The sequence below is a fragment of the Solanum stenotomum genome, chromosome 6 (genome assembly GCF_019186545.1).
Source record: "Solanum stenotomum isolate F172 chromosome 6, ASM1918654v1, whole genome shotgun sequence".
Taxonomy (NCBI): Eukaryota; Viridiplantae; Streptophyta; class Magnoliopsida; order Solanales; family Solanaceae; genus Solanum; species Solanum stenotomum.
In genome coordinates this window covers 42363972-42383442 of record NC_064287.1, presented here as the reverse complement: position 1 = coordinate 42383442, position 19471 = coordinate 42363972, and the positions used below count along the sequence as shown (strand labels likewise).

At 34.4% G+C, this 19471-nt stretch overlaps 1 pseudogene; it reads left to right on the top strand.

Moving 5' to 3' along the window:
* The first annotated feature begins 9055 nt into the window (after positions 1-9055).
* On the top strand, positions 9056-14015 carry LOC125868771 (putative late blight resistance protein homolog R1B-8; annotated as a pseudogene).
* The last annotated feature ends 5456 nt before the right edge of the window (positions 14016-19471 follow it).

Genomic DNA, 19471 nt, shown 5'->3' with positions numbered 1-19471 from the left:
GTCCAAGTCCATATAAGGAGACCAAATTATCATCCCTCTACCGATGTGGGACATCTTAACACTCCCATGCACGCCCATACCTCAACTGGAGTGTGAACACTTCTAAATGGGGGTCCATCATTGGTGAACAACAAATTGGAATGGAACAGGCTCTGATACCATGTAAAGATATGACACCTAGCCTAACTCAACCCCAAAAGCTAGCTCATGAGGGGAGGTTTGTCCAAGTCCATATAAGGAGACCAAATTATTATCCCTCTACAGATGTGGGACATCTTAACACTTTGTACTGTATAATGTCTATTTTACTTTAATCTTTTGATCATTGTGAAAGAGTTGGTTTGGTCCTTGTGGAATCAAACTCAATGGAAGATAAATTAATATGAAGATTTGGTAGGAAGATAATTAGTACAAAATAAAAGTCAAGATAGTATCTTGGTAGGTGAAATTTAGGTAAACCATAAACTGGCTTCACATGTTTAACCTTGACATTTTTTGACACATAGTGATGTCATGAATGACATCAATGAGAAGAATTCATTCTTATAAATAGGTAGCTCTTAATTCATTTTCAAATCATCCTCTCACTTGTCTTCTCACCTTCTAAGGCATTTGATGTTCTCTCTCTTGTAGTATTTCACTTGTATTATTTGTAGAGTGAAATAAATATTGGTGCAGTTGTTCTTTGGTGGACATAGAATCATTTTGATCCGAACCACGTTAAATATTGTTGTTCTTCCTTATTCTTTATTTTCACGTTTTCGCTAACAATTGATATCAGAGTCAATGTTATGTCTGAGTATGCTCTGTGGTTGCAGCATAGTCTGACCTTCCACATCATAAAAGAATTACTTTGGTTTTCTATATTTCCAAATACATTGTAGTAGAAAATGAAGAACAAGTAAAGATGAGTTCCATGAAGTTTGAAATTGATAGATTTAGTAGGCGCAACAACTTCAATATCCGGAAGATCTAGATAATGGCATTACTGTGGAGGGAAGGTTCAATCCATGCTATTGACGGAAAGTACCCCGATAAAATATCGGATTCCGACAAAGAAAAGATTGAAGGAGATGCATTGAGTGTAATCCAATTGTCCTTTGCACCTAACGTACTTTGTGAAGTGAGTACAAGTACCGAGGAGACGGTCAAAGAGTTATGGAAAAGCATGGAAGGGCTTTACCAGGACCGGTCAGTGACAACAAGGATGTTGTTATAACGACGTCTTCACACATTTAAAATGGAGTCAGGTACTTTGTTGCAGGACCATCTAGATGTGTTTAACAAACTTATAATGGACTTACAGACTACTGGAATAAAAAAGGATGAGGAGACGCTAGCATGTGCTTTGCTATTTTCATTGACTTCAAAATATCGTGATATTGAGAATTCAATTATGTGTAGCAAAGATCCTATCACTCTTGAGCAAGTGCGGCAAGCATTTAACTTTTGTGATGTGCAGATGCATTTTGAAGGAGACAAAGGTGACAAAGCTAATGGACTCTTTGTGAGAGGTCGTACTAGCTAACATGGAAGGATCAAATCGAAGTACAGATAAGTCTCGTGTGAACAAGAAGAATGCGGAGTGTTGGGGCGCTGCCATAAGAAGGGGCACTTTGAACAAGATTGTCCTATGTCAAAGTCTAAAGAAAAGGCGAGTGCATCCATTGTTGAGCAGGTACATGATTCTGATGATGATTATGTACTAACAACATCATACAATAGTAGAGTCTATGACAACAAATAGGTCTTAGACTCTGGTTGTACTCTGCATAGGACATTTCGAAGAGATTGGTTCAGCAGCTATGAAACAAGTGGAGGAACCGTATTAATGGGCAATAATGCAACTTATAAAATAATTGGCATTGGTTCAGTTTGTGTTCACTCCCATGATGGAATCGTGAGGACTATTACAGAAGTTCGTCATGTTCCTGATCTGAAGAAGAATTTGATCTCCCTAGGTACTTTGGATAAACAAGATTACAAGTACATGAGTGAAAGAGGAACTATGAAAGTGACTAAAGGGTCTTTAGTCGTACTAAAGGCCAAGCTGGAGGATGGCCTCTACACACTTGCGGGAAACACCATTATTGGCTCTTTTAATGCATCTACAGTGCAGTTATCTAATGATGACAAGGCAAATTATGGTACATGAGACTAGGCCATATGAGAACACGAGGATTAGAGATGTTGAGCAACCACAACCTTTTGAATGGTGAAAAAATCATTACCCTTGAATTTTGTGAGCACTGCGTCTTAGGGAAGCAAAATAAGGTCAGCTTCAGCACTGGCAAGCACAAGACGGGAGGGGTGCTAGATTACATCTATTTAGATTTATGGGGTCCCTCTAAGCTTCCATTGAAGGGATGAAAGAGGTATCTTCTCACATTCATTGATGATTTTTCACGAAAGGTTTGGGTGTGTTTCTTGAAGGCAAAAAGTGATGCTTTTGAAGAATTTAAAGAGTGGAAGATTTTGGATGAAAATTAAATGGAGAGAAAAATCAAGTATCTTCGCATAGACAATGGCTTGGAGTTTTGCAGTGAAGAGTTCAGTGATTTCTGTAAGGTTCATGGGATCGCAAGACATAAGATGGTCAGGCACACACCACAATAGAATGGAATTGCCCAGAGAATGAACATAACTCTTCTTGAGAAGACTCATTGTATGCTCTTACAAGCCAAGATGTCCAAAGTATTTTAGTCTGAAGCAGTTCATACTGCTTCTGATATTGTCAATCGATCTCCAGCATCAACAATTGACTTTAAGACTCCGAATGAGGTATGGTCAGGTGAAACCTCTAATTATTCATACTTGCGAATATTTGGGTGTCCAGCTTATTATCATGTTAATGAAGGAAAGTTTGAACCAAAGGCTAAAAAGGCAATATTCGTAGGGTATGTAGATGGAGTAAAAGGGTACAAACTTTAGTATTTGTCCTTACTCAAATTTGTAGTTAGTAGAGATGTTACCTTTGATGAATCCTCTATACTTGATCCTCGTAAAGTTTCTGTAGAGTTATTAAGAAACGAGAACAACGAGCAAGTGGAGCTTACCAAGAAAAAGGATCAAGAGACTCAAATTAATGAGTCAAAAGATGCAGATCTTGAAGAATTTGTTGTCAATGAACCATACACAATTGCAAAGAAAAGGGACAAAAGGCAATTACGAAAACTGGAACACCTTATAGAGCAAGAAAATCTGATTGCATATGCGTTCGTAGCTGCAGAAGAAGAGATTAAGGATCTCGAACCCTCCTCATATGTTAAAGCAACTTCTTGCAAAGATGCTACACAATGGCAGTTAGTCATGATGGAAGAGATGGAGTCTTTTCACAAAAATGAGACATGGGTCTTAGTTAAAAGGCCAAAGGGGAAGAGGACAGTTGGATGCAAATGGGTCTACAGAAAGAAAGAGGGTATTCCAGAAGTGGAAGATGCTAGGTTCAAGGTGAGATTGGTTGCAAAGGGATTCAGCCAGAAGGAGGGAATTGACTACAATGAGATCTTCTCTCCAGTCGTGAAACATAGGTCAATTCGCGTAGTACTAGCATTTGTTGCACAATTTGACTTAGAGTTTCAACAATTTGATGTCAAAATTGCTTTCTTACATAGTGATCTAGAAGAGACAATCTATATGGATCAGCCTGAAGGTTTCCTAGCCGAAGGAAATGAAGATCATGTAGGCCAACTGAAAAAGTCTTTGTATGGTATGAAGCAATCCCCTAGACAGTGGTATAAGAGGTTTGATGCATTCATGACTACACATGGATTTTCGAGGAGTGCATTTGATAGTTGTGTGTATCACTAGAAGATGTCTGGTAACTCTATGATTTATCTATTGTTGTATGTTAATGATATGCTTATTGCCGCTAACAACATCACAGAGATAAATATTTTGAAGAAATTGTTGAGCAAGGAATTTGACATGAAGGATTTGGGAGCTCTACAAAGAAAATCCTTGGAATGAAGATTTCAAGAGAAGACGGTGTTGTACATCTTTCTCAAAAGAGGTACATCGAAAAGGTTCTTGAGAGTTTCAATATGCATATGAGCAAGCCTGTAAGTACACCGTTAGCTTCTCATTTCAAGCTTTTAGAGTTACAAATTCCCTAGTCTATGGATGAGGTGGAGCATATGTCAAAGGTTCCTTTTGCGAGCACATGAGTTGGCAGCATTATGTATGCTATAGTGTGCACACGTCCAGATATTTCTCAATTTGTAAGTGTGGTATGCAGGTACATGGCAAATCCAATAAAAGGCATTTGGGAAGCTGTGAAGTAGATATTGAGATATCTCAAAGGAGCTCCTGATGTTGGCCTAACCTTTCGGAAAAGTGAAAGTATTTCAATTCTCGGTTATGTAGATTTTGACTATGCAGGGGATCTTGATAGAAGGAGGTCCACAACTGGATACATCTTTAATTACTCTCATTGGTAGTGTCGTTAGTTGGAAATCAACTTTACAATCGATTGTCGCTTTGTCTACAATAGAGGCAAAATATATGGCCGCAACGGAGGCAGTGAAAGAAGCTATCTGGTTGAAAAGTTTGGTGGCAAAATTGAGTTTGATTCAGCTGGAATCAACTCTAAGATGTGGTAGTCAAAGTGTTATTCATTTGATTAAAAATCAAAGATTTCATGAGCGCACCAAACACATTGATGTCATATTCCATTTTATTCGAGATGTCGTAGAAGAGGGAGCTATCAAGGTTGAGAAAGTTATCACAGACGATAACGCTGAAGACATGTTGACTAAGATAGTCCCGCTTGCCAAGTTTGCACACTGCAAGGACTTGGCAGGAGTATGCATCAAGTGATGCAACTCTGGGAGAACAACTGCTAGGTGGAGCTAATATGTTCAACAAAGGTTTGATTCTTCTTGTTTCTTACAACGGGATTGCCCAGTAAGCTTAGAAGTTTTGGATGGAGCTGTTTGTATGCATGCTCGGAATGCAAACCAAGGTAGAGATTGAAAGAGTTGTTTTGGTCCTTGTGGAATCAAACTCAATGGAAGATGAATTAATATGAAGATTTGGTAGGAAGATAATTAGTACAAAATAAAAGTCAAGATAGTATCTTGGTAGGTGAAATTTAGGTAAACCATAAAATGGTTTCACATATTTAACCTTGACATTTTTTGACACATAGGAAGAATTTATTCCTATAAATAGGTAGCTCTTAATTCATTTTCAAATCATCCTCTCACTTGCCTTCTCATCTTCTAAGGCATTTGATGTTCTCTCTTGTAGTATTTCACTTGTATTCTTTGTAGAGTGAAATAAATATTGGTGCAGTTGTTCTTTGGTGGACGTAGGATCATTTTGATCCAAACCACGTTAAATATTGTTGTTCTTCCTTGTTCTTTAATTTCACGTTTTCGCTCACACATTGATTTACGAGTATTTCTTATCTAAAAAATATTAGTAATTTAAAAGTTTGAAATAGACTTAAATCTCCCATAGCACCCATTAATTTGCATATAAATCTCTCATCCCTTCTTCAAAAACTTTTTAATTTATTGTTGTTCAGATTATAAAAGCACGTGCAAATTCAAGTACGATAGAAAAAATATTTTGGTCATATTAGTACCGATTAATTAATATTATTTGATAATATAAAAGTTTTGCTAATAAGCTATACTGATCATTAAGCTTTCAAAGAATTGTACTTCGAACTCTACAACGAATAGTTTCTATAGTTAAAGATAGAGGTGTCCAAGAATAATGGTGTCTTGCTGTCAAAATAAAACAAAAAAATATTGTACTATTTGAGGTTCAAATCCATAACTTCTTAATTTGGATGGGCATACATTACCACTATGCCAAAGATTTGACTTTTGTTAAGGGTGCCCAACTTTAAAATATATATATCCTTTAAATGTAGAATTTGACATAGCTATGCCCCTGCCGTAGATGAAGTTTCAGAGACTATGCTGAAAAGCCTGAGTTCTATGATTGGAAACCACGAGCCGTATATGCTTTCATGAGTCGTAGATAGAGTTCATAGATGAGATTCAGAGATATGCCAAAAAGCCGGATGTTTACGAGTGGTAACCATGACCCATAAATATTTTTCCTAGATTTTCTTTCACATTTTATGTTTGTTTTCTGATATGAGACTAAAAGAAAAACAAGTCCTTAATTTGTTTGTGTTATTGAATTTGGCGAGAATTCATACTTTGATTCTTGGTTTTTCACTTTGAGTTATAATTCAAGATTTCAGGTTCTACTATTCATATTGTAAATGTATGATTATGCATTATTCATTAATCATTGTTCGTATATGTAACGACCCAACCCGCTAGTGATATTGTCCTCTTTGAGCCTATGTGAGATTACTTATATACCCAACATCTCTCCTGTGTTTTGCCAATGTGAGACTTCTTATCTTAAGTTGGAGCGTCACATACACCCTTTCTATGGACTCAACGTTCTCTCTTCCACTAAGTAGTCAATCATATCAAGGGTTCGCTTGGGGATCAACAATGATTATCGATGCCGGCCACGTCCAGGATGTAGGCTCGGAGAGTGACAGTATCGTACAATTATGAGTAACTAAACCCACAACTAGGGTTGGGGGAACTATGAAGACTTAACTAAGTAGACCTAATATTTAATAATTTTTTAATGGAGTGCATGCGTGTATTGTTTTTCCCTTTGTATTATTTTTTTAACGGTTGCAAACGTTAGAACTCACCTTATTCTTACTTGCTTGACCAAAGGGGTAACAAATTGGAAAATGGACTATATAACAGAGATTTGAGACTATCAACCCTTATCTAATAGCCTGACCTTGCTCGAAAATAGTTAATTTGAAATCAAAGATAAGGGTTAGTAAAGCAAACAATCGTAGACGAATCAAGTTGCGTGGTGATATTCAACTATTTAGGGGACCAACTACTTAGGTGAAATTAACTTACCGATCTGGCATGCTACACACTAAAATAAGTTACTAATATGCGGTCTTACTTAGTTATGACTTCATTGGTAAATACACAATCCTAATTTCATCCCTGATTGATTTATAAACACATTTACTTGATATTCTATTACTTTCTACTTATGAAAAACATAACGATTGCTTGNCCCCCCCCCCCCCCCCCCCCCCCAAAAAAAAAATAATACGATATGATTAAGAGCGTATTTAACCAAATAATTATACTAAAAATAGAAGAAAAATATTATCTGGCGCTATGGATCCAGAATCAGAGAGTCAAAGGGCAGAGTTAAACCGAGAGCAAAGTGGAAAAAAGACAAAGATTTGCAATATTACACAATCAACTTTAGACAAGAAAGATAATTACTGAAAACTAGAAATCGGCAGTGGATTTAAACAAGTTTTTGGTGCCTATCACATTACAACAAAAATAGATGTTAGCGGCAATTATAAATATGCACATTAACAAAGAGTACTAAAGTATTTACTGACATTAGTTAATCACCATAGGATTCAATGTCGCTATAGGCTTTAAGGACATTTACAAAAAATGTTAATTACCTCTAGTGACAATTAAGTTATTGTGGCTAAATTGTCACTAAAGATCATTTTTGGTGTTCTTGCAAAACAAGTATGTTACTTCCATTTAGGGAGTCTTGGGTCTCATGTTTAGGTTTTCATACCCAAGCAGGCTATCCATAGGATAAGTGAAAATATTGTTGTTCCTTTCAGATGTGATGTGGAAAATATTTACCACTATTAATTAATAAACCAATAATTGTTGTTCAGTATTTACTTACCATTATTAATAATTCATAGTTCATATTATCAGTCAATTAGCCAATAGGAATGAAACATAACTATTAATTATAATAATTATGCATAATTGTTGTTTACCTACCATTAAATAAATTATTTAGCAATTAGTTAGAGCTGATACATACACTCTGATTGCGCCATTCAAAACTCTTATTATTTTTTGATTTCCTTGTACTAGACAACTCCTTGTGGTAGATTCAATTCATCATCATTGAGGTGAGTTTGTTGATCCATAATTATATTTTTCATACTTCAGAAGTTTTTTAGAAAATTTCAAGAGATTATTCATCTACTGAAAAGTGAAACCTAATATATCTTGCTAGATTATGTGAATTTGTTGGTAAATACTTATTCGCACTGGTTGCTTACATCAAACAATGTAAATTTACTCTAGTTAAGTGATTTAATGAGGTGAGAGTGCATGTTAATTATCGAATTTGGGGGCTTTAAGGAGAGAGAGAAAGGGGGCGCACGTAACTTCGCCCACCAAGGCTTAGACTAATTGGGAGGAAAGTGAACCTAAAACTTCTTGGTTCTCCACCCAATTTCATCATTTCCAGCTCCACTAGGCTACACTCTTGGGTGCAACGCTATATCTGAAAGTTCTTGATCATTTGAAAGGAATGTTGTTGTGCCAATAGTAATCAGTTGGTTAAGAAGTCTCTAGGCTTGACCAACAACATAATTGATTGTGCTAGCTTTGTACGTAGGATAAAAGTATCTATTTGTTCAATTTTATACAAATTTAAGTGTCTATTATGCACATGCAAATTTAAAGGACATAGATGACAACTAAAATCAAGTTAAATTGTATTATGCCCTTCTTTCTAATTGAAACCTATTTAGGTCGCGCATATCCCCAATTATATAATACTCTTTTCACATAAGGACATACCAAAATGTACCAAGACAAAAATGACTAACTTTGAGCTACCACCTAAAGCAACTTGTTGATGATAAGAATTATATTAGACCATCTATTTGTAGCATATACATTTTGGAGACTCTTCTTGTTCCTCCAAACCTCGAAAATATAGAATAAACTAATCAATTCCTAATTTTTACGTGCCCCTCCCAAAACCAGACAAATTTAAACAATTACTATGGATATGGTCTTGTATGGAACAATATGAACACCGAAAAGCACCTTCAATAGCTTGTATTTTAATTACTGGAAAGAAGTCATATTTGCTCTTGTACTTCAAGAAATAAGCTATATTTGTCCTTCTTTATATTTTTTTCGATATATTTTCCCTTGTTGTGTGAACTTGCAGGCATTTTCTACTTTATCTACAGAAGATGGCTGAAAATGGCATTGAAGTTGTGTTAGATCACCTAAAAAAAATCAAATGTGGAGGCGATATGAATAGCGTCAAGATTGATCAAATAGAGACACTTGAAATGGAGCTAAGATTTTTCAGAACTTTTATCAACTACTCTGATACTTTGGTGCCTAATGTCTTTTTCATGGTCAAAATGAAAAAGAAGGCCCAATTGATTGAGGTGATGTTTTACTCTGTTCATGGCGAAACCAAAACTACTACATACCTTAATGTGGAAAGGCTAGTATCACAGTTGCGGGAATTTGTTGAAGGTAATAATAGTTCAAGGTTGAATTATGAGCTGGATGATTTCCATCTGTTAGAATATATGGATTATCTTGACAAGAATCTAAATGATGCACTGAGGTATCTAGTCAAGTCTGGCCGTGTTTTGATAAAAGAAATCAAAATGCTTGAGAAGAAAATGAGATATCTAAGATACTTATATGGCACAGAGTTAAATGGTTATGTCGACCATGAGAAGTTGAAAGGTTTGCATACCCGAATTCAGTTTATGGCTGAAAATGTGGGACACTTCTGTCTTTCTATTTGGGTTTATAATGATGATGCCGATTTAAAAGAGGCTGAAGAAGATGCTGATTTGAAGGAGGATGAAGATGATGCCGATTTAAAAGAGGATGAAGATGATGCCGATTTAAAAGAGGATGAAAATGATACTGATAAAGATTTAGAAGAGGATGGAGATGATACATTTTGTTTCAAGATTAAGCCTCCTTATCTACTATTCTTGGTTGTGCTAGTGGAGCTGGAAATGAAGAAGATTTTTCTAAGTGAGCTAAAGGCTTCAAAGTTAACTCGATCAAGAACTTTCAAGGACAAGAAATTACTAAAAATATTTTCACATCATCTCCGTAGTCTTCTGGTGTATCTTAGAGATAAAAAACCTAAGAACTTCACAACTGATGTATCTGCTCAAAACATTGATGATGTGATAGAGTTTTTGTTGGTTTTTCTTGGTGAAGTGCCAAATGATGTTATTAATGAAAAGAGGTTGAATGAAGTCTTAGAAATGATTGGAGTTCTTGTGGGCGACATACTATGTGTAGTTCAAATGCTTCCTGTAGGATCTACAATCAGAGAAGACACCAACANTGGTTTTTCTCGGTGAAGTGCCAAATGATGTTATTAATGAAAAGAGGTTGAATGAAGTCTTAGAAATGATTGGAGTTCTTGTGGGCGACATACTACGTGTAGTTCAAATGCTTCATGTAGGATCTACAATTAGAGAAGACACCAACAAGATATTGGAGAAAATTGAAGATCTAAAGGCACGAGTGGAGATGTACTACAAATCCTTAAAATTCATTCCATCTCATGAGTTTCCCACTGTTGGTGGATTGAGCTTTGTTGATTCTCTGCTTAGAAAATTGAATGAGATGTTGAAATCTGAAACAGGTTTAGGTTTCATGATGAAGCCTCATATTGGCATTTTAGAGAAAGAGCTCTCATCTCTAACATATGTTTTTAAAGATGCTGCAAAGGTGCAGCACGAACATGAAGTTCTTAAAGATTTTCAGAAGTATACTGTCAATTGGGCATATGAAGCTGAAGTTGCTATCGACTTTATTCTTGTTCAATATAATGTTCTTGAACATTGTTTTTGTTCACTTCCTGGAATCATAAAAGAGATCAAGCATATCTATACAGAGGTGACCAAGATGTGGTCGAAGAACCTCTCCATTAGGCCCTACTCTGTGGTTGAGCTATCTAAACATCTGCCAATTGAATATAGCAATCTTATGAATGACGAGGAGATTGTGGGTTTTGAGAAAGCGGAAGAAACAATAAGTCATCATCTGACTCGAGGGACAAATAAACTAGATGTCATCCCTATTGTTGGGATGAGGGGACAAGGCAAAACAACTTGTGCTCGAAAGTTGTATAATAATGTCAGCATTGTTCACCATTTTGATGTTCGAGCATGGTGCATCATTTCCCAAACATATAATCGAAGAGAGCTATTACAAGTGATTTTCAGTCAAGTTACAAGTTCCAAGGACAATGGAGATAAGGATGATGTCCTTGCCAAACTGTTGAGGAGATGCTTAATGAGTAAGAGATATCTGATTGTCTTGGATGATATATGGGATCGTATGACGTGGGATGATTTAAGGCTTTGTTTTCCAGATGATGGAAATAGAAGCAGACTAGTAATAACAACTCGACTTGAGAAAGTCGGTGCCCATGTCATGCACCATATTGATCCTTATTTCCTTCCGTTCCTCACACCAGAAGAGAGTTGCCAATTGTTGCAGAAAAAAATATTTCAGCAGGAAGGTTGCCCACCCGAACTACAAAATGTGAGTCTAGCACTTGCAAAAAGGTGCAAAGGACTGCCTCTTGTGGTCATCTTAGCTGCTGGAATAATTAAAAGGAATAAAGTGAATGAATCTTGGTGGCATGAAGTTAAAAAAGCTCTATTTTCCTATCTTGATTGTGAGACTGAAGACTATAGTCGGGCAAGTATGCTTTTAAGTTATGATAACTTACCCGATTATTTAAAGCCTTGCCTTCTCTACATGGGGATGTTTCCGGAGGATGTGAGTATTTGAGTGTCTAAATTGATAAGCTTATGGATCGCAGAAGGATTCATTCAAAACAGTGAATCTGGGAGACTAATGGAAGAGGAAGCTGAAGGTTACTTGATAGATCTCATTCACAGTAATGTGGTAATGGTTTCAACGAGAGAATATAACAGTAAAGTCAAATACTGCCATGTCCATGATGTAGTGCTTCACTTTTGCTTGGAGAAGAGTAGAGAAGAAAAGTTTATGCTGGTAGTGAAGGCAAATCGTTACCAGTTTCGACCTTATGATTGGAACGAAAGTCGAGTGAGCTTCAGTTTCAATAATGAGCGTTCCAAGTTTGCATCTCTGAGATCCAAAACACGAACCAAGACTTTCTACCAACACTTGAGGTCACTGATAATGACGAATGGAGTAGGTTATGAGTGGAATCCCTTCCGTCATGATGTTTATCAATTGATACTTGTTAAGGTCTTGGATTTAAGTTCTCATAGTGTGGCTCTTTTGCGGTCAGCGCAATTGCAACCACTAATTCACCTGAAGTACCTTGCAGTTAACACACTTAGCTTTAGTTTCATCCAGAATTTCATCTGCCCCATCTGGAAACTTTATTTCTGAATTGTCATTGCGCGTCTACATTGTTTCCAGCCATTTTTTGGAAGATGGAAAAATTAAGGCATGTTGAGATTTCTTCTGCTGAATTTGATTTGGAAAACAACAAGCATGGGATCTTTGAAGAATGCTCTAAATTGGAAAATTTGAGGATATTAGGGAATGTTGTATTTCCAATTGATCAAGTTGATAGCCTGGATGTGTTGTCACGGAGGTGTCCTAATCTTCAAGAACTTCACATCTCTGTTAACGGAGATAATGATTCTGTAGAGATTTGTCTCAAATTGGAGAGCTTTAAGCAGCTTCACATACTTCGCCTTAGTTTTATTAAGTCGTCCCAAGCTGTATCCAAGCTACGATTGCCTTCAAATTTAAAGAAGTTGATATTATACAAGATTCATATAGAAAGCATGATTCCTGTCATTGCGGGACTACCAAATCTGGAGTATCTCCAATTAGCAGCTGGAGATCTTATTCAATCCAAAGAATGGAGCCTTGGAGATATCACATTGCATAAACTTAAGCTCTTGAAACTGGTGTCATTAGGTATCTCAAGGTGGGATGCCTCGGAGGAATCCTTTCCCCAGCTCGAAACACTTGTTATAAAAAGGTGTGATGAGCTCGAGGAGATCCCCATTAGCTTTGCTTATATTTCAACACTGAAACTGGTTAAGTTGATTCAGTACAAGAATAAATTTCTGGAGGCTTCAGCTGAGAGAATTAAGGAAGAAGTCGAAGCAATTGAAGGATGTGACCGTCTTAACCTCATCATTATGGAAGTAAGTAGAAACAAACTCCTATGTGCTGTTTTTGAGTATCTACGTGCATCTAATTTGATAACAATATGTTCAATACAGGATAGCTGGTCATGAATGTAGAAGCGAAATTCAGTCTTTCCTCGCATCCATTGGTATGTTGTTTCAACTGATTGATTTGAAATTCATCACTGATCTTCAGCATTCTTGATCCACAATCTTATTTAGTTTTTCTCCCTGATGGACCAATTTGCAACCAAAATGAAAAGAAAAAAAGCAGCCACGAGTCATAATTGATTGCCTTTTCTTTGATTCTTGATCAGGCAATTGTTGTGATGACTGATGGTAGAGTTGACAGAAGTGTGGAATGTACTTCAACATTGAATATGTCCATGATGTAGGCATTTTTGTTGAAATTGAGTTTATTTTAGTGACGCGGAATATGCTGCCATCGAGAATGGCAGTGTGTTAGTGAAGACTAGTATGCTGAAGAAGGCGAAGAAGGCGAAGAAACCAAAGGTTACTGTTGCTGAGGCTGCTACAATGATTGACAACTCTGATCTCTCTGTTTTTCTAGTTGATATATCAGTGAGTTGTGAATTTGAAAAATCTAATCTGTTGTATCAACGGCATTAGAAGTCATTATCCATCTTTTTGACACTAATATTACATTTGAAGCTAATTTCAAATCGTTGATGTTTTAATAGTAATGCTGGTGAATTTTATGTGTGTGTATTCTCAAAGAATGTCAATTGTCTGCAGATTGTTAAGCAAAAAAAAAAAAAATGCCGTAACCCAATTTATCTATTTGTCTTGGCGTGTCTTCTACCTCGGGATGGGTGGGTGTGTTTCACAACCGACCTTGTGGAGATATTATCTTGAGTTGAGTTGTAATAAGTGGCGATCTGATTTTTTCCCCATCATTTTACCATTGAAATTGTTGAGTTCTGGTTGTTGAATCTAGCCATTCAACCATGTGAAGAGATCATTTGGTGGAACTAAAGAAGGTACTACAAGTGGTTGAGATAAGTATTCTTGAAGTGGTTCGTTGAAGTTCATAAGGAACTCATTTGAATTTAATACATTGAAATTGTCAAGTTCTCGGTGTTGGTTCTACCCGTTCAACCCTGCGAAGAAATCATTCTGTGGAACCAAAGAAGGTACTGCGCGCAGGTGATTGAGGTAAGGTGACTCATTTGAATTTAGTACATTGAAATTGTCGAGTTCTGGTTGTTGGTTCCTACCATCCAACCCTGTGAAGAGATCATTCGATTCAACTAAACAAGGTGCTGAAGGTGGTCACTACAACAAATAATAAATTTTGCGATAATTATTTAGCGGCAATAATATAAGTACTACTTTATTATATTTAGTGCAAATAATATAATAAAGATATTTATAATCAACACATTATATAAATGTCACTAAAGGCTTTAGCACTCTGAATGCAATAACATTAACTCAATTGTCGCTAAATGTTTACGATATCAATATTTTTGCTAAAAGAAAAATCTATTGCCACTAAATGCTTATTTTGCTATAGTGGGTTGAGGTAAGTATACTTCTTGAAGTGGTTTGTTGAAGGTCATAGGGGACTCATTTGAATTTAGAACATTAAAATTGTTGAGTTCTAGATCTTGAATCCATCCATTCAATCCTGCGAAGAAATCATTTGATGGAACTAAAGAAGGTATTGTTATGGAATGGAAGAAACTAGAAAGAAAAATTAAAGAAAGAATGAATGATAACTCTTTGTATTGATTCTTGCATTGATTCAAATAGAAGAGTACATCACTATCTATAAATAATTAAGGAGAATAAAATATATTATTTTCCTTCTAGATACAAAACTAAAAGGAAACTAAATATTTTGCAATTAATGTAAACCCTAGACTTGAAAGGAAATTAAATACTATAGAATATTTTTAGACTAAAAAGAAAAAAGTAAAAAGATTCTACCAAATTTCAACAGGTATATCATGTGGTTGAGGTAAGTATACTTCTTGGAGTGGTTTGTTGAAGTTTATAGGGAATTCATTCGAATTTAGTATATTGAAATGCTTGAGTTCTAGATCTTGATTCCAGTCATTCAACCATGTGAAGATATCATTTGGTTGAACTAAAGAAGGTAATGAAGGTGGTTGAGGTAAGTATAATTTTTGAAGTAGTTCGTGGAAGTTCATAGAAAATTCGTTTGAATTCAGTTTATTGGGATGATTTCTAGAAATGTATTGAAATGTTTCATAAGAATGTGTGGCAATATGTGTATAGGCACCTAATAGAAGCAAGTCAAAAATCTGAACACAAGACTAATAATCCCATGTTCAGCATTTGTGCTAGCATCTTGTTGTGAGAAAATCTTCTCTCAATCTTTTGTATCACCATAGCGATAGTTTGAGATTGATACTAAAGATTCCAGTTATTGCTTATGGCATATGCTTGGGATCCATGGGTTTCCGTCGTTTGTTGGGATATGTGATGTGATATTGGTTGTGTATAAGAATGAAATTTAGATGAATTTGGTTGCTTTTGTAAGTTATGTTTTGTTTTCTGGTGAATCTTTGAACCTCCTAATCAAGTTGTGAGGAAGAGAGGTACAAAAAGCATGAAAGAGATTAACGAAAAAGTCAAAGTAATATGATAAGATTGTTAGGCAAAGAACATAAATTAAACGGATGGATCTTCAGGCCACATTTATGGAAGTTGTGCAACAACTTGGTGAAGGTGTTGAAATTGAGGAGATTGGCAATACAACTACTGAGGTGATAGCATCTAAGAAATGCTCAACTCAAGAAATATAAACAAACAACTAAAGAATGTATTGGTTGAGGTAAATATGACTCTTGAAGTGCTTCATTGAATTTCATAGAGAACTCATTTGAATTCAATACATTGGAATGATTTCCATTGTCCGAGAAATGATTAAACATATTGAAATGATGTTCACCATAATAAGTGTCAATCTGATTTTCTATCATTTTGCCATTGAAATGGCCGAGCTCTAGATTTTGGATCAAGCCATTCAATACCGCGAAGAAATCATTTGATGGAACTAAAGAAGGTACTGCAAGTGGTTGAGGTAAGCATATTTCTTGAAATGGTTCATCGAAAAATAATTTATCTATTAGAGAGGATTTCATCTCCTTTATGGAGACATTAATCAAAGGGAAGTAATCTTCAAGTGGAAGTGCTTTTTTATTTCTCAATTACAAATTATTAAAAAGATAAAAGTTATTAATAACAGAACACATAAATTACTCCTAATTATTCTGATCTAAACAACTCCACTAATCTTGTAGCCTAAAGACCAGGAAATAACATATTTAGCTTCTAAATAATAGCAACAAACAAACCACTACTGCACAAATAAGCTAGTTATTGTATATATTTACGTAATTATATAGTTGAATATAAGGAATAAATAAAATCAATTAAAAAAATGAAAGAAGGCAAATAATAAAAATAATAATGTGCGTTTGAGAAAATTTTTTTATGTAAGACAAAGAAACTTTAATAAGTTATATGTATTTGAGAAAATTTTAAATAGGCAAAGAAAAAAAAGTACGTGTATTAATCTATTTTAAATACATTTTTTTAAAGAGGCCCAACGGCCCATTTATTAACAAAAAGGAATTTATTTTAAATACAAGGCAAGCAAAATATTTTTTTTTATCTTTTTTTTAAAAAAAATTGAACAAAAAACGTATATACATGTAAGTAGGGGTGTTCACGGTTTGGTTTGGGTCAGTTATTGGTCAAAATCAAAATCAAATCAACTTAATCGGTTTTAAAATTATCAAAACCAAACCAAACCAAATATAATATACATTTATCGGTTTGGTTGTTTTCGGTTTTGGTTTGGTTTGGTTCGGTTATTCGGTTATTAACCATACATAAAAATAAAAGAAACCATTCATTCAAAACGTGAAAAAAGTGACAACAATCCATTCAAACAAAAAAATAGTTAGAATGACTGGCATTATAGAACTTTCGATCATTGAATTTACTAAATAAAACTTCAAAATTCACTATTTTGGCATAGAAGGAAGAGACAATGACATTTTCAGTCCCACAAAGAATTTCCATAGACACTCATATACATGAAACCAATAAGAAAAATGTTCTCACCTTGGACATTTATTCTTTTATAAGTAAATTATAAATAAATTTTGATGAAACATATATAAAATCTTTAAAATTATTTATGAATATAATATATTATGTATGTATAATAATAAAATTTATGTATATAATTTGTTGGTTCGGTTCGGTTCGGTTATTTCTTCAATTTTTTTCTAACAAAACCATAACCAAACCAAATATTATCGGTTCTTAACAATATAAAACCAAACCAAACCAAAACCCAAATTAAATCGGTTCATTTAATCGATTTGATTTGGTTTTTCGGTTTAGATCGGTTTTTATCCAAACCATGAACACCCCTACATGTAAGTCACCTATATACCACAACAACTAACTGAATTAGGTTGTGCCTCCACATAATCACATAAGATGCAAAGAAATTTTGGGTAGCAGGAGTGTAAGACCTTGTAAAGATAGAGCGTGACTCTGAAATTTCAGTCACAGTTTAAAAAGGATATAAGTGGACTAAAAAGATAAATATAGGGATATTTTTAGCAAAATAGGTGAAAACAAGATATTTTTTAACCTTTTCGTTTTCTATTTTTTTAACATTTTCCTATAGTGAGACTTACTTATTTTCTTGTGTGGAGGTATGGTGATAGATAGGGAGAACACAATCAATATGCAATGACACTATATCTGCATCGACGGGATGAGAGGTTCAAATTTTGACTCTAATAGTAGTATCCACAATATATCTTTGCAGAATTTGTTTGCATGAATTTAGGTGAAGGCGATTGTTTAATTTGTGAATTACCAAATCATATCCGCCAGAAATCCTCTGTTCTCTAACATTGAAGCAGAGAACAGCTGCTTCCCTTTTTTCGAGAAAGTGGCATCACATGATAGAAATTAGAAATCATTGACGATCTTAAATTCGTGCAAACAAATTCTGTAAAGATATACTATGTATACTGCTATCAGTGTCAAATTTTGAAGCTCTCAGCTTGTGGATGCATATATAGTGTCAATTTCAAGGCAGTCTCTACAAGTTTGGGGGCCTAAAGCCAAACTTCATAGTGAGATCTTATTTTTTTTAATTGATATATATAAATTGAATAATTATAACATACTTAGTGTAATCCTACGAATGAGATTCGTAGAGGTAGTACATATGAGGACTTATGAAGTAAGAATGTAAACCATGTAAATTTTTAATAAAAAGTATATAATATAAAGTTTGAATAATAAAATGTGACTCTAGTAATAGTATCCACGGCTCATAGATTATCCTCATAAATTCAAAAAGGTGACTGAACAGTTCTACTTTTATACACTTAGCTACCGAACCCTATTTTACTAGCAAACCAACTATAAAACACATCAAATCTACTAAAAAGAAGCTAAAGAACTTACCCAAATCCTAAGTTTTAAGAATTTGACATATATATACAATATAATTTTTCGACGAAGGGTGTCCAGTTCGACACTTTGGGGTGGCTATAGCTACGCCCCTATTAATATACCATCTTCCTCCTTTAATTGGTTTAATTAATGAAAAAAATTTTAAATATGTCATTAAATTTTGAAAAAAGAACTTATTTATGACATACACATGTTAAAAATTTGGCGATGTCATTTCTGTTTGAGAAAAGATTAATCCATGTCATTATGGATTAACGGAAAACCCATCCAATTTTACAGACTCATTTTGTCCATGTGGCAAATGATGATTCGTCCACGTCATTTTTTTAAAAAAATGAATCAAATCTCTAAAATCCATTTGATATTTTTTTAAAGATGCATAAATAAGATTTTTCTCAAAGTTGGATTAGCATATTTAAGTCTTTTCCCTTAATTAATTGATTTCCTTTCTAAGTAGTAGTATATTTTCAATAAGCTATACTCTGTTTCTTGAATTGTTACCTTAATAGGAGTATACAAGTAGTAAATATTTTAAAGTTGTAATAATCTATTTATTTCCTTATTTGGTTCATGAATACACTGTTTCCTTATTATTCTCTTATTATATAAGAGGGAGTTTATGATGGGACATTGTGATGTCCAATCATAAACTCCCTATATAATATATAATATATAATATAATAAATCATTTTTTCTACTATATAATATATATTTATTTTTCTACTATAAGGGAGTTTATATAATATATAATAATATAATATAATAAATCATTTACAAATGACTTAAAATATTTCATATTTAAAGGATATATAATAAAATAGGTTCACTCTCAAAATTCTATCCGGGTCACATATATTGGGACAGAAAAAATAACATATATCATTTTAAAATTACCAAAAAAGTATTATAAATAATAATAATTAACAACTTAAAATATCTTAAAGACATTTTAAAAGGGTTAATTTTGTAATT